Source organism: Pipistrellus hanaki (genome assembly GCF_964339955.1).
Source record: "Pipistrellus hanaki genome assembly, chromosome: X".
Lineage (NCBI taxonomy): Eukaryota > Metazoa > Chordata > Mammalia > Chiroptera > Vespertilionidae > Pipistrellus > Pipistrellus hanaki.
Window position 1 is genome coordinate 89,462,688 of NC_140524.1, and position 24,238 is coordinate 89,486,925.

Below are 24,238 nucleotides of genomic sequence, written 5' to 3' on the forward strand. Positions count from 1 at the left end.
GTACCTTTCCTTACCCTTCTGACTACATTAATTATTGTTTTATTTTTATGTTTTCTTCTGACAGTTCCCCATTCTTCCTATGTTTCTTTCAGTTTTTACTTCTTTGTTTTAAAAGTAAAAATTATTTTAATATTTTATATTGTTTTCTTTTATATTTTCATTTACTTGCATGTATGTGAAACAACATTCATCACATCTTTCATATGCTTCAGCTCTTTGTTCACATTTCAACTTTTAATACTAAAAATTTATTGACATTTTGTGGGTATGAAGGTAATTTTCTCATAGAGTTATCTGGCAGTGGGGGTGGTAATTTTAGTAAGAATAACCCTCAAAAGAGTATCTGTAGCAATTTTTCCTGGGAACTGATCAGTGTATGCAGTGAAAACAAAAATCAGTTTATGCAGCTCCCATGCTTAAAGTACTTCAATAATGCTCCCATGATGCACAGAATGGAAGTCAGACTTCATCTTAGGACCCTTAAAGTAGCTTCTGCCCATCTTTCAAATTACATATCATATCACACATTGTTCTGCACTGTAGTCCTGCTAGCTTCCTTTGGCCTTAAGACAAACCATGTTTTTTCCACAGGGACTTTGATTTCATATCCAAATTACTGTTGTAGATATTTAAGGCAAATGAGGTGAACAGTAGTCAAATATACAATAGTATTCTGAGTATTTTTTAGTATATTTGTATTGATTTCAGAGAGGAGGGGATGGGGGGAGAGAGGGGGGGGGAGAGAGAGAGTGATCAGGAATCGAACCATGACCTCCTGGTTCATAGGTCGACGCTCAACCACTGAACTACTCTAGCTGGACTGTTTTTGTTTTTAGTTTACTTTAAAGAGGGAACTTATTAGCAGAATACAAAGGTTCTTGCAGGAGTTCCAACAGCTATAAGGGTTTAATAGAATCACGCTTTTCTGAAAGGGCAGATGATGTTATAATAAAAAATATTTCTGGGTTTTGCAAGATCATGAAGAGAATATCCTGGAGGACATTCCTCCCTGTATAGTGCACAAGGGACTAGAATGTGGATTCGTTTCTGCTTGCTTTTTGTTCCTTATATTCCTTTATGCTAGCCTCAAACTTGCCAAGCACATGTTGGCAGGCATTCAGGCATCTCTGAAATGGCTCAACAGCTGGAAGAGCACCTCTAGTCTGCATAAATTAATTTTACTCTCTGAAGGATGGGTTGCAGTACAACCACAAATTCCACTTATGGGTTCTTCATGATCATGTAACAAAGAAAATTTCCTACAGTATGGTCCTCCTCATGCAAAACAAATACCACACAGTCTCTAACTGCTCCAACTGCCTGAAGCATTTCCAGGGCTGTCTTCCTCTCCCCTTCAGCCATTGAGGTCTTCAATCCAGATTTTCCCCCCCTGCAGCTTCTGGTCCTCTTCCATCCCGGGGGCAGCTTCTGGGAGTCTCAGGTGGTGCTGGTGGATTGGATGCTCTGCCTCTTATCACGGAAACATGTCAATGAAGCAGGAAGCCTGAGTGAGTTTAATGATACTACAGTATGATATTAATTGCTTCATAAATAGAAACCTCTTATTCTTCAAGCATATCCCACCTTGTGAAGGGAGGAGGATAACTATGAGAACATGGAATCACGGAAGTCAAAAAGTGAAGTTTTTTAGGAATGTCAAATGCAATCAAACGATAAAGAAAATGAGAACCCAAAATTGGCCATTGGATTTAGCAAAGTATAAATCACTGGTAATCTTACCAAAAGAAGTTTCTGAAAAGAATTAAAGATTAATGCATGACTGAATGAGTTCCAGGAAGGAAGTGGGGAGAGAAAATAGAGATACTATACTTAGCCCTTCACCTTAGTACAACACATTTTGAACAAATAATTTCTTCATATCTTGAAATACTTTTAGGTCTCTTACCAGCCGTATATTTAGAATTGGTACAGTTAAACTTTATTTTCAAATGAAGAAATTGAAGTCCAGAATAAATGTGTTTTTGTTTTTTAGTTCTAGTTTAGATCATATTCCTTAAAGCAGACTTAGTCCTTCATCTGTGCTACCTAACTGCTTTCTACAGACCTTATCTGTGAATTTGCCTCTTGTTTGCATTCATGTTTAATTACAATTTCTGCACTATGTCTCAAACATAGTACTTTCATAAGAAATACTTGTTTCATTAGAATATAACCAAGGGGTTTAACCAGTTAGATATTATAGGAGAAATGCAGTAACAAAGACCTTCAAAAATAATATCAGAACACTTTTCTTTGCACCTTGGTGCACGTATGGCCAGGAGTTCCATTTTTGGTGCCCCACACAGGATTTGGAACCTATATACTCAAACCCCAATCTTACTAACATAGCAAACCCTTCCTAACCCCATCCACATAGCTGTCAACTCATAGGTATGCCTTTGTTCATGTGGAAATTTACCATAATCCCAAACAGATTCAAACATGGCTTAAGTGTGTAGATATTCTAGATGAGATGAATTATATCAACTGACTCATTTTTTTGTTCATTATTTTTGCTGATGTAATTGTGAGAGGAAGATTTGTGCTATTGTTACATGGAAAGAGAATGGGACAGTGTTAGGGAAGAATAGTATGTGTTTTCTATTGAGATCCATGGAGAGATCTGATTATGACCCACTTGGAGTTAAAATAAGCTTCAGGCAGAAGCTGAAGGAGGCACCTTCATAAAGGACAATGTACAATAAAGGGCGCAAGGTGGTGACAAAGTGACCCAGAATGCAGACAGGAAGGGTTTTTTTGTTTTGTTTTGTTTTTTTAAGTTTCTATGTCATAGAGTTCCACTGGAGCACCCTGGGTACTCAAGTGCAATGGAGGTGATGCTAAGTAGAAGAGTGGTGAAGCAGCAATGAAAGTTTGATTATTGTGATGTAAGAAATAACTAGTAGCCACATTAGTACTTAACATGTTTGGGAATTTGTGAATGCATGTACTAAAATATTTAATTACTCTCTTAAATAATTGAATTGCCTTTTACTTTAACATATGTAGGTAGGGACAAGATATATAAAAACTTAAATCATCATTCTTAAGGTTGTTGTATTCACATCATGGCATCACGGGAAAGTGAAAGAATTTGATTATGTTTCTGTGTATGCATACGTATGTATGTGTCCGTCTATAATTCTACTTTTACCAAATTACTCTAATTTACCTGAAAGAGTTGACACCTTCCTCAAAAGACTCACTTAGCCTTTTCCCAAGCACAAAACACGGCTTAGTCACTAACAAAACTGCGTGAGAGAAAGTCTATGAACATCTAGAGAACAATGAAATCATGCAAAATAAACACAGTGGAATCATTTATAGTAAATCATGCTGGGAAAATTTGATGTGTTTGTGGGTGTGTTTTTTTTTTTTTGACAGATTATGAAATTAGCGTATCGAGCGAGAACTATGGATAATAAATGTCTAAGCTTCAATAAGGTGGTTGATAGAGTGGTGCAAGTAAATGTATACAAATTATCAAATAAGTTTTGATAAGAACACAGTAAAATGGATTAAAAACAAACTAAGAGATCATAAATGTAGAGAATGATAAATGAAAGTAGGACCTTTGAAGTACCAGAAAATGAGTCTTGTCTCTATTAAGTGGATTTCTGATCATAAATACAGGGCAAATAGGGTCTGAATTAGATTGGCAGATCATATCAATTTGGAAGGAGCTATAAAATACAGTTTGGAAAGAGAATGATATAACTGGTTGTAAATAAGTTAAGTCTGTAGGCAGAAAAGAACAAACGAGATTCAATTTGTACAAGAGCAAGCAGGAAAAATATTACTAAGCAACCGAATAACAGTACCATTTCTTGCTAAGAAAAAAAAAAGTGATGGCATTGCATTTTACAATATATAGCTATATATTGCTTATTTTTATGAGATTATTGCATAGCAAGCCAAGAGAACAGACTACTTTCGGGAATAAGGTTGATTATCCAAGGGAAGTCATTGAGTTCTTTTCGGACTGCATGCTAGAGTCAGTGTGTTTGGCAGATGGGCCAGCTGCATTTCTTGTTTCTATCTCCATCTGGCTCCTTCTGATTCTTGGAGTCTTTTCTGCATGTTAGGAAACAGACAGCAAATATTTCTTATTAGTATAGCAACATGTCCATAATACTCTTTGATGTTCAGTCACAGGCTACATTTAAGTTGAGATGCGGAATATTTGGACTGGAACCCAGGCTCTTTGTCCGCCTGAGTCAAAGAATGAATCCACGGACCGAGGGTGGTATAGCAAAGGTGGATATTTTTTGAAGAACAAGTACAGACTCCCACATGGGGAGAGGGAAAGAATCCCACAGAATGGACTCCCATGTAGGGAGGGGGAAAGGGTCCCACCGACTTCCTGTTTCCATGGTTTATAAAGGCTGCAGTTCCTGTGTTCTGATATCCCCTCTGATTAGTCAGTATTCCATTTTGAATTGGTCACTATAGTGATTCCTGAAGCCTTCCTCCTTTATTGTCCTCCTATTCTCTCTGGCCTTCTTTCCTCCTTTTTCATTTTGTAAATATAGACCATTTTTTTTGGCTACTTCCAGTTCCCTTGCCTTATGGAAATGTAAAGGTGCCTCGCTTCCTTGTGCTATGGAAGTGTATCTTCTCCCAGTCTGTAGCCCTGTGTTTTTCCATGGACCCAAATTCTAAAAATTCCCTAAGCCTGCCTTTATTCCCCTAAAATTCCTGTTTCAGTTGTATCCCAGTACATATTCCACATATTATCTCCTCAAGAATATTATTTATTATCTGTCAAATAGAAGTGCATAACTTATATCCACCCTGTATGGTATAAAAGAAAATACAAATAGCAGGGGTCCTCAAACTTTTTAAAGTGGGGGCCAGATCACGGTCCCTCAGAGAGCTGGAGGGCCGGACTTTATGAACTACTAATTCCTACTGTAACACCTCGGCTGCGCTCACTGCCCAAAAAACCTGGCGGGCCGGATCAGACTCCTCTGCGGGCCGCATGTGGCCCGCGGGCCGTAGTTTGAAGACCCCTGAAATAGAGAAACAGAACTGTTTGTGGATTGGTGGCCCACAGGTGTTGTGGGTAAGAGAATGCTGGTGGGGGCAGATGCAAGATTTCCTCAAAGTAAAACCAAGTAATTTGTCTCCAGTTTAAAAAAACAAAACAAAAAAAAAACAACAAACTTGAATTCAAATAAGAAACTTATTATGTGTCAAAAAAAGGGAAGTAATGAGTTGGGTTGGAAGTTAGATTGCTAGCCTCTCAAGATGTGAGTACACGACTCTATACACAGAAAACATGAGTGGAAATAAACAAGGAAACTTTCATTTTATAATGAAAGTTAAAATATGGTTTGGTCTTTATCCCAAAACACTGCTGTTAACTTCTTTTTATAGCTTTGGTAATTGTTCTAGAACAGCAATTAGGACTCAGCACACTTCCTTACACCTGATATGAATGCAATGAAACCATTATCCAAACAATTCATTTTAAAAATCTCTTAATTTCTTTTTTTCTCTTTGAAAGTACCTGATTTTCAGGTCTTAGAATACAAACTGAAGTCAAAGAACAAAGGAGACAGAAATCCTCTGAAGGATAGTAGATGCATTAAAAGCTCCAATAGAATTGGGTGATAAAGGAAAAGAGTTAGGTCAGAGGTATTTACACTGAGAAAACCAAGTCACCTCATAAACATACAAGGATGGTGAATACTCCCAGATTAAAAAAAAAAAAACAAAACTTGTGAACTAAAAACTTGCTTCAAATGCGAGCCTATTGTGACTTTTATAAAAGGGTCATTGTGATGATAAAATTAAATGCATTTACATTTGGTTTGCTAAATAGGGAGTATTCCAGGGTCTTCAGATTTATGGGATGCTTGAGTAGTCACAGTTATCTTTGATTAACTAGGTCAATAGAAAAATCTTGAGGCCTCATAACTGGGTAGTGTTGGAGATGAATTTGGGTCAAGGTCAGGAATGTCAATGTCATTTAAGCAAAAAAAAAAAAAAAAAAAAAAAGATTGGATTCTTAGTAGGGGTATAGTATATTTTAATAAAGCCATATTTGTCAAGAAGAAATGAGGTTAAAAATCACCTGGAATCTGCATTCAGATTCTTAGTGATAAAATTATGAAGAATTAAGGGGCATTGAGGATGAGATTTCACAGATTTGCTCGGAAATTATCAGGACTTTGACAAAAAAAAAAAAAAAAAGAATGCCTGGAAGATATAACTGCTGCCTTGACCACTCAGACTTTATGTCACTACCAAAAGCTCAACCCCATCTCAAAAACTTTCCTTTATATGACATCATATATTTTCCCTAAATGACTCAGAAAATGAGTTATATTTTACATATATTTTCTTTCTTGTTGAACTAAAGACAGGTTGATGTTTGAAAAGAACCAGGGTTGCAGCTGATATTAAATAAAATTTAAGAATTGTATTAAAATAAAAGAAAAAGTTTTAAGTGCCTTATAATTGTAGCTAAATGGCTATTGATGATTCCTTATTATGTGAAAATCAGTGTGAAGCATTCTGTGAAGGATGCAAAGATGAGTAACTATTATCCCCAACTCTCAGGAGGTATGTGATATATTGGAAGACATGCATAACTACTTCAAAACAAAGCAAAGACAATTAAATAGCAACAAAATACAGCAGGAACACACTAACACAATTGGTTTGGTGGATTAAACATTTCCAAAATAATTCCAGCCTTGTATATAAAATATGGCCTTTAAATTAACTGATAAAAGTTAAGAGATGAAATAAGCCATCCCATCCACGATAGATTCCCATACAGGAGAGCTCCTTGATGAAGGCCAGCTGGTCGAAGGGGGTCTTCTCGTACTGCACCTGGAAGCCACCGTCCGCGCTGCCTCCCCGGAGGTTCTCAGGAACATCTTGTTGTCTCGTCCAGGGCCGCAGAGCCGTGGAAGCCCAGCCGCTGTGCCGTCTTCTCGGGGTAGTCTTAGTCCTCCTCCCAGTCATCGAACTCCTCGGCCTCGAAGTCGGCGCCTGCGAACAAGGCCGGCAGCTCCTCGGGGCCAGGCCGGCCAGCTAGGCCGCGGCCCCCGCCCCTTTCCCCCCACCGCCATGGCCTGCGCCCCCTCCTCCTCCATCGGGCCTTCCTCCTCCGGCTGCAGTGGGCCCCAGCCGCCTACCTCCATCGGCGGCAGGTTCCCCTCGCCGCCCAGCACGTCCATCTGCAGGTCGTTGCTCTCCTCGTACAGCATGGACAGTCTTCTTCCTCTTCTTAAAGAATACTCTTCAATATTTCATGTAATACTGGTTTGGTGGTGATGAACTCCTTTAGCTTATTCTTGTCTGTGAAGCTCTTTATCTGCCCTTCTAAATGATAGCTTTGCTGGGTAGAGTAATCTTGACTGTAGGTCCTTGCTACTCATCACCTTGAATATTTCTTGCCACTCCCTTCTGGCCTGCAGAGTTTCTGTTGAAAAATCAGCTGACAGTCATATGACTGCTCCCTTATAGGTAACTAATTGCTTTTCTCTTGATGCTTGTAAGATTCTCTCATTGTCTTTAACCCTTGACATTTTCATTATGATGTGTCTTGATTTACTTTCTTCTTTAATTCTTTAGTTGTAGGACTCCCATATAGCCATATTTCAGGTGGTTATGAATGATGGTGGTTCTGTATTTTAGTTGTAATTTTGATGTGGTTGTGGAAGGCAGTTACCTATACCACCATTTTGTTTCCAGGCTGGCAAACTCTTTCTCAAAGGACCAGATGGTTGAAACGTTATGCTTTGCTGGCCACATGGCCTGTTGTAACTATTTAAGACTACCGTTGTAGTGGAAAATCAGTCATAGAGAATACATAAAGGAATGAAAGTGGCTGTGTTACAAAAATATTTTATTACAGAAATTGGTGGTAGTGTAGTGGGTTAGCTTGCAGACCCCTTAATTAGTGGGGCAAAATATGTCCTGTATATAATACGTATACACATGCCTTGATGTACACATGTTTTTATTTACAAAATGGAATTGAGTGTCTCAAAAAAAATGAGCCATGTGAAGTAAATCTGCTAGAACTATTAGTGAATTATGTATATATTTAAATATCATCACATCTTTTATTTTTAAGCAACATGTAACAGAATACATACTAGAGAAACTATTTCCATGCCTCCTATACTTAAGTAAACTCTTCTCTGAAAGTATGTAGTATAGCTTTTCCTGAAGGGAGTCAATCAGTGGAAAAGTTAAGTTGTTTATTAACTCAGCACAGTTTAAATAAGGAAATGCTCTCATAATTGTTTGGCTGGGTTCTTAGATGTGAAATACTTACTTCCTTCTGTCCTGACACAGAGCTTATCATCTCAATGAAAGCTCAGTGGTCAGGTATCAAGTGACGTTGCAGGTGTTACCCATGGTTAAGACAGAACTCTATCACCAAATATAATTGTACTTAATTTAGGGAAAGAGACAATTGGTTAAATGTCTTATATCAAAGTAACAAATAAATAGTGAATTGAAGAGGCGGACTGTTTCTAAAGTGGTCTAGAAAAATAGACTCTGAAATCAATCTCATCATTTTAAAGATTGCAACCTCAAGGACTTCTGGTGATTTTTCTTCATGACATCCCCTAATACCTAATCATAGACATAGACACATAGGGGAATAAAAAGAACCAGCAATGTTAGGCTGATGTAACCCTGACTCCTTCTGTTCTATTTAAACTACCACACATGGTGACCTCTTATATAGTCATTTGTTAACCCTTTTCCTCTTGTATTGTGAAATTTGTACTGCACATATCCAAAAGTGACAGTTACAATAAGAGTAGCCCACATAACCTCTGAGATTAAGACAGAAAAATTCATATAACACTCAAATCTGGTAGTACAGAAGAGAAATACAGCTGCACAGTGATTATCTCACTCATGCCCAGTTCACAGAAGCAGAACAGCATCTCATCCATTATTGAGATACTGCAGAATTTGTGCTGTAATATATGTGCCTACAGAATAAAGTAACTGGGCTTACATTTTTTATGCATTTGCCCATATAGTCCATATAGGTCTGGTGTCAGCTCATGACATACTTATACATTTTAAAGTAACTGAATCATACATATCTTTTAAAATAAACATATTCTTGATGAAAAGTGTTTCTTCTAAGAGCATTGGGGTATATCTTATATAGTAACTACATGTAGAGATCGTACTACATATAGAGTCATATTTCTATCACTATTACTTTTAAGAAATAATATGTAACTATTACTTTTAAATAATGTATGTTATGCAATAGTTTTCCCAAGAAAAGAAGATACTATTAGTGAAAATAGAGATTAATAATCCTGAGAAAATTAATCTTTCTACAATGAATAAATTTTGTGGTGCACACTGGATGAAACCTTGAATTTTTAAGAACATTACAAATTATTTGCATGTGCAGATTCATTTGGTGTTTTATTATATATTTTGCATATTGGCTCCATGAAGGAAAGTAAAAGCAATTGCATTAGCTTTTGTAAAAAGCTTTTAAATGGTTTCACTTAAAAATAAGAATAAGTAATATTTGAGTCTGTTATATCACTGAGGCTATTTTAAAAGTCTCTTGGATGTACTTATGATTTATTTATTATTATAAAATGCTTTGTATAAAACACTTATATTCTGTGTCCCAAATAATTCAATAATATATTCATTTTTTGCAAACCAAACAATATTTCCAAAACCAATATTTATGTGCAACCTTATGAAACAAACAAAAATACAGAGTGAATATAAATGAAAAACATTTATAATCAATTAATAGAGTTAGCATTTCAGATTCTCCTTGAAATAAACACTAATGAATACTTCAACAAAAAGAAAAAAAAAGAACATAGAAAGGAATTGGATGGGGGGAAAAAAGCAATGACAAAATGATAAATCCTAAGATATTGTGTGAGCTTTAAAAGGATTATAATAAAAACTAGTGGCCCTGTGCATGAATATGTGCACATTGAAAGGAATTTAATTAGAACTATTTTAATATCTCTATTCGCCATTTCTCTGCAAAAGAAGTGTCAACCAAATGCATGATTGACAATAGAGATCAAAATATACGCATGCAATTGGCACAAGCGAGAGTTTTTTATGTATTGCATATGTGCCAGTTAACTTAGCCTTTTATATACATATACTGAATGGCCAGATTATTATGATCTCTGAACGCATAATAATTTGGCCACTCAGTATATACCGTATTTTTCGGACCATAAGACGCACCGGACCATAAGACGCACCAGTTTTTAGAGAAGGGAAATGAAGAAAAAAAGATTCTGAAACAAATAGTGTCCTAAAATATTTTATGTGCATTAAAACCCAACATCACAGTCATAAACACATGTAATCAACCCTGTAAAGTAAACAGCAGCATTTAGAACCATTTTAGAGCCGGGCAAGCACACAGAGACCACACAGAGCCAGGCAAGTAAAAAAACTTTTTTTTTACAGTATATGTGTAGGCTATATTTGGACCATAAGACGCAGGGACTTTTCCCCCCCACTTCTGGGGGAAAAAAAGTGCGTCTTATGGTCCGAAAAATACGGTGTGTGTGTGTGTGTGTGTGTGTGTGTGTACACACACACACACACACACACACATATGTATATATATGTATGTATATGTATATGAATGTGTGTGTGTGTGTATATATATACACACACACACACACACACACACACACACACACACACACACATTGTATATTAGAGGCCCGGTGCATGAATTTGTGCATAGGTGGGGTCTGGCCAGCCTGGACAGGGAGACAGGGGGAGGGGACATGGGCAGTTGGCCAGCCTGCCTACTGGCCAACTCCTGGTCCAGGGAACAATTTGAATATTAACGTTTTATTATACAGGATATACTTTGAGTAGTCAGATTATTATGTGTTCAGAGATCATAATAATCTGTCCTCTCAGTATAGAATAAACTTGCTTAATTAGACCTGCTTTCTGATTTAGTTAAACTTTTTCCAGCCCAGTGAAGCACCCCAACTTCTCTTTCAGGTAATTGTCAGAAACACAGCAGTAAATATCAATATGAAGCAGATTATTATTGTAGATCACACAGGGAGAACAAAGGGTAAAATGTTTAACTGCAGCAGTGTTTGACTATATTCTGTGCAGTGAGTAAACCTGAAGTCATTTTTAAGGTCCATCATTTATTACTATTTTTCAGTCAGGTCAAGGTTCTAAGCTTTCAAAATCTCTGTTTTCCACCTAATGAAAAGAAAATAGGATTCCACCAAGTCTCCTATCTACCTACTCCAGGGCTTCTGTGAAGATCAAATGAGATGATGCATGGTAAAATGCTTCACAAACATTTAGTTAAAGTGTAAAATGTTTCCACCTGGCTAGAAAGCAAGTCATGTTCCTGGGCTGAAGAAACAGCAAGGAGCCTAATCAGTAGGGAGAGAAAGCAGGGCATTGCTATGTGAACTTCATTACTCGGCAATCACAGCGAATATTTTTGAACTGGGCTAGGCTGTGGCCCACATGTTTTGCCTTGGGGTCTTGGCAACGTCAGCTGAAATTTGATAGGGTGTTGCTCCCGGGTGGTGGCAGGGCCTGTTTCCCACTTGGGAGAAGCCAAATGTTGCTTTGTGGATGCCAGGCTCGTGGTACCATTTATTTTTAAAAGGCCAGTGCATGTCATGGGAGCTCCTGTGTTGAGGGTTTGCCCCCTGGTGATCAGTGCACATCATAGTGACCAGTCGGACAAACACTTAGCATATTAGCCACATAGATAGATAGATAGATAGATAGATAGATAGATTTGGGAATGTTTAAAAGAAAAGTTTAATGAAAAGACTAAAAAACAATAGATGATAAAAATATTTGAATAGTATTTGTCTTGTAAAGTAAGGAATAAAATATGGATCAACTCTCAATTTTGTGAGTTAAATATAAAATTAATATGGATATTAATCCACTAAAACAGAGTAATTGAAGGCAAGAAGAGAATATATGTAAGACAAAGTATGACAATTTTAAATATTGTAAGTTACATGCATGTATTATTACAAATAATAAATATAAATGGGTTAAACTCATTCAGTAGACAATAGTAAGAGACTATATTCTGGAAAATGATATGTACCTGACGTAAAGATAAATGATATATACAATTTGAATGATCATAGTTTAAAGGCAATATATACCTGACAAGCTAAAGAAAGAAAAGATGATGAGGTAATATGTAATATTAGGTAAAATAGTATTTCACTGGCCAAGAATTCATAGTAGCTAATAATTAAAGTAAAAATTCATGATGAGAAGTGACATAGCAAACATAAATTGTATAAACATAAGATCTTATCTTTAAAATGTATTTTATTCCTTGGGAAAAATTTTCTTAAAATTAAAATTTAGATGTCTCAACCTAGAAATAAAACTTAAAACCTGAAGGTTTTTAAATTTTTTCTTAGAGTATAATACATTTAGCATAAATATAAATTATTTGCAATGCCATTAACTTTTCTTATCTATGTAGCCATTGGAAGAGAACTATACACCAATAAAGAGACAATAAGTAGTCTAGTTATATGTATATACACAATGAAATATGCATGAGTTCAGAAAAGAAAGCTTTTAACAGATTCCAATAGTTAGTTGTGGCATTTTATCAGTTGAAAAGAAGATAAAGGGATATATAAAACATAAACATGTAAGTTCTATTTATAGCATAGAATGTTATCAGCAGTTAAAATTATTGATTCAATAAATTTACATTATTATAAAGAAATCTCAGAAATGTAATATTGAGAGGTAAAAGCAAGTTGTAGAATGTTTGTACATTATAATTCTATTATTTTGAGCACACTCATTCTAAACATACACAAATGTATAAGATACAGAATGTAAAGAAACATACTAAATATATAGTAGTTATTGTCCTTACTAGAGTCCCGGTTTACAAAATTTGTGCCCTGGGGAGGGGGGTGTCCCTCAGCCCAGCCTGCACCCTCTCCAACCTGGGACCCCTTGAGGGATGTCCTGATCCCCACAGGGATCGGGCCTAAACTGACAATCGGGCATTCCTCTCACAATTTGGGACTGCTGGCTCCTAACTGCTCACCTGCCTGCCTGCCTGATTGTCCCCTAACTGCTCCCCTGCTGGCCTGATTGCCCCCAATTGACCTCCCCTGCCAGTCCAATTGCCCCCAGTTACCCTCCCCTGCTGGCCTGATAGTCCCAAACTGCCTTCCCCTGCAGGTTTGTTAACCACCACCCCCAATTGCCCTCCCCTGCTGGCCTGATCGCCCACAATTGCCCTTCCCTGCCAGCCATCTTGTGGTGACCATCTTGTGACAGCATGGTGCGATGCTACCTTGGCTTTTATTATATAGGATGTTTAGAGGGAATGGAATCAGAGACAGTAGGACCACTCCTTCCTCTATAAATAATGTCTTTTGTAACTTAAACCCCTCTCCAATTAAGATGGGTTGAGGAGAGGCAGGAAGAGAGGAAGAGGGTGACAGTAAGAGAGCAAGAAAAAAGGGAAGGAGGGGCGAAAGAGAGGGAGAAGAGGAGGGAGTGAAGGAATGACAACAAGGCTTTAAAATAAATTCTGTGTGGTGAATCCTTGACTATTACTTATATGATTAGTGGATACTGTTCTGTATTTTTAACTTTTATCAAAACATTTAAATCAATGAACAAATCTAAATATGTTCAATGCATGTTTTAGTTTTATCATTCATAACATTTTTACAAGTCAAAGGACAGTGGAACTGAAGGCAAGATACTTGATTTTCAATGAGGTCTCTGACACACGAGCTTGTGCAAGTCAAGATTGCTGGACCCTAGACTCTTCATCTATAAAATGTTAACAAGAGTGTTTATTCTGCTTAGTTCATGAGAGTCTGTGTAAGAGCATTTTATAGCAGAGAAAACACTTTGCAAATATAAAGGTTATGATTTTAGTACTAATTATTATAGTTACCATGTATTTAATGCCTACTCTGTCCCAGCCATATTTAAATATTATTAATACTCAATATAATAAAAAAGAAAATTAGTTATTATTAGCCCCACTTTCAAGAGGAGAAAATTGAGGCCCAGTGAGGAGCTTATCTAAAAGCTTAAAAGGTACTGGCAAGATGCTGACCTTTTCTCTCTAACCATAAATTATACGTTTCCTTTGGGTAAAAACATCATCTGCAACATAGAATGTTTTGGGAGGCAGGGGAAAAACAAATTAATGGGTTTTTCTCATATCTATAGCTCGTTAAATGCATTAGTGACTGTGGAATAAATTGTTTTTCTGGGTGAAATTCTTGAATCACATTTTCTAATGGAAAATATGTATCATTTGAATGAAAAGATTACCAGATGCCTTCATCTGGCTCTCCTGGAAGGGACCCTCCTGACTATAGAGCTGCGTGTTTTGGTACAGTAATTTTTATATTTCCACGTCCTTAATAATATGTAGCCTTCTGCTAGTAACTGAAGTGGCGGTCTGTCACCCTGCTGCTTCTGCTCACTGTCTGCCTGACAGCGAGGATGAAAAAGAGCTATGGGCTCCGCCACTCTTTCTCCCAGGAGGCCACAGCGATGCCACCTAATCTGAATGTTGTGCTTCAGTAACTCCGTAAGAGAGTTCTCCTGCCCACTCAGCTTATGTTCCCTAACCACACAGCAGTTGCTTGAGAAGCCAGCTGTTATCAGTTCTCAACACAGAGTTGCTCTGCAGCAAATAAGGATTTAGCAGTGGTAAGCTTCTACCTGACTGATGCTTTGGCCATCGCGACATTCAAAGATAAATGAGTGACTGATACCACTGATCAAGTTCTTCACAAAACCATCCATGTTTCATTAGCCTTCTAGAGTTTTTCATTCCATCAGAAGACAACTCTGTAGGCTCAGGATAAAGCAACCCGCTAGGGAAGTGGTCGGCAAACTCATTAGTCAACAGAGCCAAATAAAAATAGTACAATGATTGAAATTTCTTTTGAGAGCCAAATTTTTTAAACTTAGACTTCTTTTAATGCCACTTCTTCAAAATAGAGGCGCCCAGGTTGTGGTATTTTGTGGAAGGGCCACACTCAAGGGTCCAAGGAGCCACATGTGCCTCTTTTTTTTTTTTTTTAATTTATTGATTTTTCAAAGAGAGGAAGGGAGAGAGATAGCTAGAAACGTCAATGAGAGAGAAACATCGACCAGCTGCCTCTTGCACAGCCCCTACCGGGGATGTGCCCACAACCAATGTACATGCCCCTGACCGGAATCAAACCTGGGACCTTTCAGTCCGCAGACCGATGCTCTACCGCTGAGCCAAACCGGTTTCGGCCACATGTGCCTCTTAAGCCACAGTTTGCCAGCCACTGTGCTCGTGAGCATATGGGAAATCCCAGATTCAGAAGAACTTTGTTTCAGTGTTAATTTTAAAATGCCATTGCCCTCCTCATTCATTTTAGTGACTCTCCAAATATTTGTTCATAACAGTATCTGTCAATCTAATCATAATTTGCTTTGGAACTCGATGATCTTCAGCCTATTAGTCTTGATTCTGTGATTGTTAGTAGCAAAATAAATAAATAAACAAACAAACAAACAAATAAATAAAATGTAGTAAGCTTAACACACTATGCTTTCTTTTAAAGTTTTGGTTCAGTCCTAGCTGGGTTGACTCCTTGGATAGAGCATCAGCCTGAAGACTGAAGGGTTCCATTACAGTCAAGAGTCATGCCTGGGCAGTAGGCTCAATCCCCAGTAGGGGGCATGCAGGAGGCTGAAGATCATTGATTCTCTCTCATCATTGATGTTTCTTTTTCTCCCTCTCCCTTCCTCTCTGAAATAAATAAATAAATAAATAAATAAATAAATAAATAAATAAATAAATAAATAAATAAAGTAAGTAAGTAAGTAAGTAAGCAAGCAAGTTTTGGTTCAATTGACGTTTCTGGCAGTTACGCTTATGGAAAAGCTGAAACTCCCAATGACGTGTTTATGTTTTGTAAACTTGTGTGCTTGATGAATAAGTACATGTATGTTTTATTGCTACTTTAAATATCTTAATGTTTAAAATCTATATGATGAGATTTTTGGAGCATGCACCCACATTCACATTTGGCTTTGAATTATACTAATTTTAGATCCTTTCAACATTTCAGAATGATTGAGTATATATTCTGGGGCTGACCAGCAGACCCTTAGCGATGGGTAAATGATTAGTCTGACACACTTTTCTGTGAAAGAGAGGGCTAAGTGACTGCCTGGATAAAGGACCCAGATAGCCCCATTCATCTGCCTGCTTAGGCTTTTATTATAGCAACAGCTTGAACTAAAATTAACTATTAGATACTATCAGCAAAGTAAATATCCTTGAGAAAACACATGTACCTGTAGTGTCTTTTTAACAAGGACATTTTGAAGTCTAAACATAAAGATTCCAGTAAAACACCTGGGGCTCAGACTTGTTTGGAAAAGTCAAGGCGGGGTCTACTGCCTTCAGCAAGAATCCCCAGGCAGTGGTCGGCAAACTCATTTGTCAACAGAGCCAAATAAAAATAGTACAATGATTGAAATTTCTTTTGAGAGCCAAATTTTTTAAACTTAAACTTCTTCTAACGCCACTTCTTCAAAATAGATTCACCCAGGCCATGGTATTTTGTGGAAGAGTCACACTCAAGGGGCCAAAGAGCCGATGGCTTTTGAGCCGCAGTTTGCCGACCATGAGGCCTCCAACCTTTCAGTGAATCCTCCTCACAGACCTTCCAACCAAGTCCCATACTTCCCCATGTATACATACTAGTAGAAAAGGCTAGCTGTAGTGGGATACTGATATTTTATAAATTTGTTCTTGTGTATCTCTAAGATGTACTTACATGGTTACTTTAAATAGTTCTTCTTTGAATTATACTTTGAAATGGAAATTTTATAGTCTCTAACAATGTGTGTGACTGTATCATCAGATTATATATTCTAACTATATGTGGAATTTGAAATGAAGACCTCTCTTTTATTCAAGGTAAAATAGCAGAATTCTTTATTTTCAAGCTTATTTTAATAATGTCTAATTCTAGGTAATTTTCAGGTGAGGTAAATGTTAATATGTTAAGATTTAATATAGTTAAAAAGAATTGAAATATGTGTGGGTAGTGATGCATTCTCAAAATCTCAGGAATGAAAAGTTGTAAAAAAAAAAAAAATAGGGAACAGGAAATTGATTTAGAGTAGAGTAAACCTTCCTACTCCTTTGTATCCATGTCAATTTGGAATGTTTTTTTTCTCTCTAAGAGTCATACTGGAAGATGATATGTGAATAACTCCACCAGAAGCAAAAAAGGGACATTCACAAAGTCCCAGGCACTTCCAGAACCATCTATCATTCTGACTCTGACATGCTCAATTGGAGTCTGAACTCTGGGTTCCCTGGTAAGAAATTCTTTTCCATATGCTTCCCCACTTAGCCTGATGACTGCAACTTATAAAGAAACCATTAGTTTTGTTAATTCATACAAAGTCCCTTTTGTCTCAGTCAGTGAAGAGATCTGAGACCCCAGTTCATCGCCTAGATGCTTATCCTTGTCCTCAGAGCTGATTCAAACCTCCTCCAATCCTTGTTACACTGAGCCATGTCATTCTTTATTCTGGAATTCCCTATGTCCTTGCTATTCCAAGTGCTGGTATCACCTGGGAATTTGTTAAGAAAGCAGAGTCCTAGTCAAAACCTCAAAATCTATATCTCGGGGTAATTTGCATGTACATTTAAGTTTGAAAAATACTGGAAAATTTTTATTTTTTCCTCACCATTTTCTCTAAGTGAAACCTGGCTACCTTCCTAAGCCACTGCTTCTTGTGTAGTGGCTTTTTCTCAAAAGCTAGAATTCTCTGTCCTGTATTCCTCAGATAATTCTGAAAGGTGGAAGAATTCCCTGTTTGGTCCTCATTGCTGTTTCTAAATTGTTCTCTCTCTTCTCCCTAAAAAAGCATTTTTACCCTGAAGCTTTTGTTTTTTAGGTTTCACCACTCTCCTTTGCTTCTTTAAAACCTCTACAGATCTGTGTCACTCCCCTAATTTCTTGAAGATAGTCGACCTGGTTGACAGTGTCTCCTTTGCACACTATTGCTGATCTGCTGCATGGTAATTTAAAAACAGAGAATCCCGCCAATGATGGGCTTACCAGGTTCTTGATCTTGCTTGTAATTATCTTCTCCTACCATTCATCTTGGTCATGCCAAACAGTATAATTTCCATTATGTATATCTCCTCTACAATAGATATAACCCATTGTGGGTACCCCTTAAACTAGTCAGTATAGCCAAAACCGGTTTGGCTCAGTGGTAGAGCGTCGGTCTGCGGACTGGGAGGTCCCAGGTTCGATTCCGGTTAGGGGCATGTACGTTGGTTGTGGGCACATCCCTGGTGGGGGATGTGCAGGAGGCGGCTGGTCTATGTTTCTCTCTCATCGACGTTTCTGGCTCTCCATCTCTCTCCCTTCCTCTCTGTGAAAAATCAATAAAATATATTTAAAAAAATAAACTAGTCAGTATACCCCAAGAAGTACTAATGAATTGGAAATGCCAGAAAATTCAGCCCACCCTTAGGCAGAAGTTTCCACTAATGAGAGGAAGATATACATGCTCAACAGGACTCAAGGGAACACAGAAATTATAATGGAGGTGATTGAGAATTTGCCTGAAATCCAGCTCACTACCACTAATGCTGAGAAGTTCCTCTGGCAAAATATGTACTTATTTAAATGCTAGAGGCCCGTTGCAGGAAGATTCCTGCAATAGGGCTTCTTGCTGTGGTCTCTGCTGCCCTACCTGCTTCCCTCCCTTCTCTGCTGCCCCACCGGCTTCCCTCCTTTCCTCCCCGCCTGCTTGCTTGCTTCTCCTCAGCTTCGCTCCCTTCTGCAACACTTGGCATCTTTCTATACTGTCTTGATATGCAAATTAACCAACACCTTGGTTGGGTTAATTTGCATACTCTTCCTGATTGGCTGGTGGATGTGGTATGGTCAATTTGCTTGTTTCTCTTTTATTATATAGGATGGGAGCTAAGGTTCCAGGGGAAAAATTCCCAGAACAAAATTCTTGCACACCACCTGTAAGATTGCTGCCTCTACCTTCAGAGAATGATCATTAGATGGCTGTGGGTTTAGAGCCACTGAGTCCAGCCTCATAATTTGTGCATTCCCTATGGTGCCATATCAAAGGAAGAGGGACATTCGCATAATACATGCCATGGATTTGAATGTTTTTCGCAGAATGTCTTGATAGATAGAAGCAATGTGTTTTGTTCTAAAAAGTCCATTTAGTATGACAAATTTCAAATAGACGCAACACAGTATCTTGCGATTGGGTCACTTTTCTAATTTGCACAATGGCAATACATAGCTCTGAGTGCTTCTCCTTTTCAAAGGACTGCAAAAAATATACCAGGTATATAAATAGTGTGTCCCTGAAGAAGGGAAAGCAAACATGTTTGTGTTCTATCTTTGTGAGAGATTGTGTCTATGTGACACAAGTTATCTCTTTTTCTTTCAACTAGTTTTCTCTCCTGCCTTGATATTGGCAATGTGTCTTGGGACCATGGTAGTAAATTAGGTGGAAATTGAAATATGTTCACGAAGCCTAAAAATTTATCATAGATAAAGAAAAACAACCACACACACATATGGCAGATCTACATCCCACTATAAAGTTCCAGAATAATTTTTGAAATGTAGACTGCTTGGCTGTTGGGTGTTGCTGCTTTATATGTGCAGAGTATCCATAACAAAGTTAAAATACACTTCTTTTTGAACAGAGGCTATATTAAATATATATATAGAGAGAGAGCATAGAACCTGAAGCCAGATAATCAGGATTCAAATCCCATCTTATTTTATTACTAGTTGTATACTCTTGGGAAAATCATTGAACCTTTTTATGCCTCAGTTTGTTCAAATATAAAATGGGGTTGGAATTATTGTAAAGACTAAATGAGTTAATATATAGAGAAAGATAAGTATCACATGATCTCACTCATCTGTGGAATCTAAGGAGCAAAATAAACTGATGAACAAAATAGAACCAGAGACAGAAGCATGGAACAGACTAATGAATCTTGGCGGGATAGGGAGTGGGTGGGTGGGTGGTAGGGGAGAATTTAACCAAAGAACTTGTATGCATATATGCATAACCTATGGACACAGACAATAGTGTGTTGAAGGCTTGGGGTGGGGGATTGGTGCAGGATGGAAGGGTCAATGGGGAGAAAAGGGGGGACATCTGTAATACTTTCAAAAATAAAGATACATTTTAAAAATTAAAAGCATTTTAACTAGACCCATAGTCGGCAAACTGAGGCTCAAGAGTGTGGCCCCTTGAGTGTGGCTCATCTACAAAATACGGCCTGGGCAAGTCTATTTTGAAGAAGTTGCATTAGAAGAAATTTAAGTTTAAAAAATTTGGCTCTCAAAGGAAATTTCAAGCATTGTACTGTTGATACTTGTCTCTGTTGACTAATGAGTTTGCCAACCACTAAACTAGATCAACTTACTATGTAATTCTTTGCTGCTGCTTTAAATACTGCTACTACTATAAAATAATAGTAGTTAAATAGTGGTTCTTTTCTCAAGAAATCAATATGGACTTTTTTCTAGAGAGGAAATACTTGTGCTTAAGTGGCATTTTGGCATTCCTCAAATAACTATATTACTACCGTGTTTCCCTGAAAATAAGACATCCTCTGAAAATAAGACCTAGCGTATTGAAAGATAAGACATCCCCTGAAAATAAGACCTAGCGCATTTTTGGGAGCAAAAATTAATATAAGACACTGTCTTATTTTCCGGGAAACAGGGTAGCATAGTTATTAATGTTTAAATTACATCATGCAAACGTATCTTTAAAATGTAATAGGTAGATACCTATCTGTGCTAACGTTTTGGGCACCGCTTTGCATCTATGTCCATAAAACTTTCTATATATACAGAAAGGATTTCTTATCCTGTCTGATACAATTATAACAATGTTCAATATGAGTGTCAATATGTAAATCTGATAGAAACAAAGATTTAATACAGAGTGTCCATCTCTTATTTTTTAACTACATAAAAATTGTGGCATAAAAACTAATATTTAAATCTACAATATAATTGTAGTCTTTAAAATGAGCAGACTTAGATAATGAAAACTTGAGACATATTGAACAATATCCATTTGCATTGTGTGGGTCCAGTTAGATGTGGGTTTTTAAGATTTTTTTAAATTTTATTTCAGAGAGGGACAGAGAGAGAGAGACATCAATGATGAGAAAGAATCATTGATTAACTACCTTCTGCATGCCCCTTTCTGGGATCTAGTCTACAACCCGGGCATGTACCATGACAGAATTGAACCATGACCTTCTGATACGTAGGTCGATGCTCAACCGCTGAACCACACCAGCTGGACTGCATGGATTTGTTTTCCACTAAATACTTGTACTGTTTTTAATCTGCCATTGGGTGCCGTGGATGTGCAGGGCTGACTGTATTAATTGATCTATGCCACTCTATATTGGGACTTGAGCATCCTTGGATTTTTTTTTAATCTATGGGTGAGTTCTGAAGGTAATCCCCAGTGATTTCCAGGGGCCAACTTAAGTTTTGGGGCAGTAAAAAGTTATACATGGATTTTTGACTCTGCAGGGGTTGGTGCCCCTAACCTATGCATTGTTTAAGGACTAACTGCCTATGTCCTTAGTTGTATTTAATGGAAGTAACATACAACATACTTTTTTATAAGAACAGTTTGATTTCCTTTTCTTTTTTTAAAACTTGTCTCAGACATGCCTCAGATTTTAAAAAGATACTCTAGGTTCAATTCCGGTCAAGGGCATGTGCCTTGGTTGAGGGCACATCCCTGGTTGGGGGTGTGCAGGGGGCAGCTGATCTATGATTCTCTCTCATCTATGTTTCTATCGTGCTTCCCCGAAAATAAGACCTACTTACAGGTTTCCTTCTGAGTGAAATATAAGGCATCCCCCCGAAAATAAGGCTCCCCTAGGCTAAACATGAGAGATTTGGTCCACTGATTCTGAAAGAAATGGAGTCACAAGAAATTCACCAGGAAATTCAGGAATTGGATTGTTATGATGATGTTCCAGAAGATGATGACATGATTGTCATTGAATAAATGAGTCAATTCTTGATACTGTAGGATTCACAGTTTGTCTGGTTTGTGTTGACAACTACCGTACTACCGTACCGTATACAGGTAATAAATTTCCTTTATTTTCGTTTAACAATAAATGTGTACCATACTCTTCTTCATGGAAAAATAAGACATCCCCTGAAAATAAGACCTAGCGTACGTTTGGGAGCAAAAATTAATATAAGACACTGTCTTATTTTCGGGGAAACAGGGTAGCTCTCTATCCCTCTCTCTTCCTCTCTGTAAAAAATATATTTTAAAAAAAGATACCCTATACACACATTTGCTACTAAAAATTGAAATAATACATCAAAAAACTGTTACAACTCAAATGAGTACAGGAATAAGGTATATGCCTAAAAGGACTCCATGTCTCTTTTAAGACTTGCCATTGCCCTCACTCCACATCTCCTCCTGTAGACCAGGTCATAACTCAGCCCCAGTACATACCCTTTTAATTCTTTTTCTCTGTCCTGCTGTTGGGGTGAATGTTTTCATGGAAGGGAAGGAAATCTGTTACTAGGGTTGAGAATCAAGTTACTAAGGTTCTTTACTAATGCTTCTGAGATAGCTTGAGTATCAGCTGAGTTTTCTTCATCAGATACCTGAGAAAATGACCCAGTGGAGGGGGTGTTGGTGAATCCATTGCAACTCTAGTCACAGGCTGAAGTTCCCTCTAGAACCCGTAGGCAGAGTTTAAGCAGACAGTGATGCTCAAAAATCTCAAGTTGCTACAAAGTAGCCTGGAAACAATAGGAATCAGTTTGACTTTCAGTACTGAGGGCTGTAGTAGAGTGCTGGTGGGAGAGGTTGGAGGAGTAAATCTCCATTTTTTGGTAGTTTATACTCATACTCATTTTAGTTTTCTTGTGGAACAGGCAAGTTATTTGAATTTTTATCCAAACCATGAGAATGTATATTGCTATATAAAAGCAGCACTCTTTGATTATTTATTGATATTAAAATTTTATCTAAAACTGCAAATTTCAGGAAATTGTAAACTGAATCATTCTTAAGGTTGGTGATATTGACTGTAAGTGCATAGTGAAATGGTAAAAATCTATAATAATAAAAGTGTAAAGTGCTAATTAGACCAGGAGTCTTTCTGGATGTCCTTCTGGATGACCTTTTGGATGAAGCCAACAGCCTGAGGGAAGCCTAGGTCCCAGATGCCACAGGGAAGCCTGTGCTGGCAGCCGGAGGAAGGAAGGCCTACTCCTGCATGAATTTCATGTATTGGGCCTCTAATATGCGATAAAGCCATGGCCAGTGGGCTCAAGAATGTGGGTTTGATCCTCAGTTGGGGCATTTAGGGGATGCAACGGATCGCCGTTTCTCCCTCTATCTCCATTTCTCTCTTTCTCTCCCATTCACTACCTTCCTTCCTCTCTCTACAAAATTAATAAAAACATATCCATGGGGAGAGAAACCAATATGGCAACATAGGTAAACAGCTATACTGCTGCCTCGCACAACAATTTCAAAACTGCAACAGGAAGACAGAGTGGATATTGTCCAGAACCACCAGAAAGTTGGCTGAGTGGATATTCTACAACTAGAAGGAAAGCTAAAAGGACACTGAGACTCAGGAGCTGTGGAGGACAGAGGTTTGGAGACCTGTGCACGCTGAAAGGGCAGGCAGCTGAATACGTGGCTGGCTTACTCGCGGTGCGTGCTGAGAGGGCAGGCAGCAAGCGTGCAGCTAGCATTTTCATTTGGGAGGGAAACAAAACCTCCTGACTGCAATGAAATCCAGTTCCTGGTGAGACTTTGGGTACCCCGACTCATTCAGGGAGAAAATGGACTGTATGGTAGCAGGCAAAATTGGAGAGCAGCCTTTTCTCAGAGGTATGTGCAACCATTGCCGTGGGACACTGAGACACAAGGGTCTCTTAGGAAGGGGCTGACGGGAATCCAAGGCTGTCTGCTCTACCCTGAGACTTCACCCCAACCAAGCTGAGCACAGAAGCTCTCCTAGTGGAGACACTGCTGATCCTCACAGCCAATTGGCCTGGAGGTCAACTTCCCCCAGTAATACCAGCAACAATCAAGGCTTAACTACAACAAGACTGCATACACAGCCCACAAAGGGGTGCACCAA

The 24,238-nt window shown here is 38.0% G+C and overlaps 2 pseudogenes across 2 annotated transcripts; both read right to left on the reverse strand.

The window, feature by feature from the left end:
- Positions 1 to 1,028: 1,028 nt before the first annotated feature.
- LOC311615019 (DNA-directed RNA polymerases I and III subunit RPAC2-like) lies at positions 1,029 to 1,414 on the reverse strand (annotated as a pseudogene). The gene has a single exon. The product of its transcript is annotated as a DNA-directed RNA polymerases I and III subunit RPAC2-like (transcript).
- A 5,315-nt stretch (positions 1,415 to 6,729) lies between these two features.
- LOC311615517 (EP300-interacting inhibitor of differentiation 1-like) lies at positions 6,730 to 14,753 on the reverse strand (annotated as a pseudogene). The gene is made up of 2 exons: positions 14,734 to 14,753; positions 6,730 to 7,242 (listed from the first exon to the last, which is right to left on the reverse strand). The product of its transcript is annotated as an EP300-interacting inhibitor of differentiation 1-like (transcript).
- Positions 14,754 to 24,238: the final 9,485 nt, after the last annotated feature.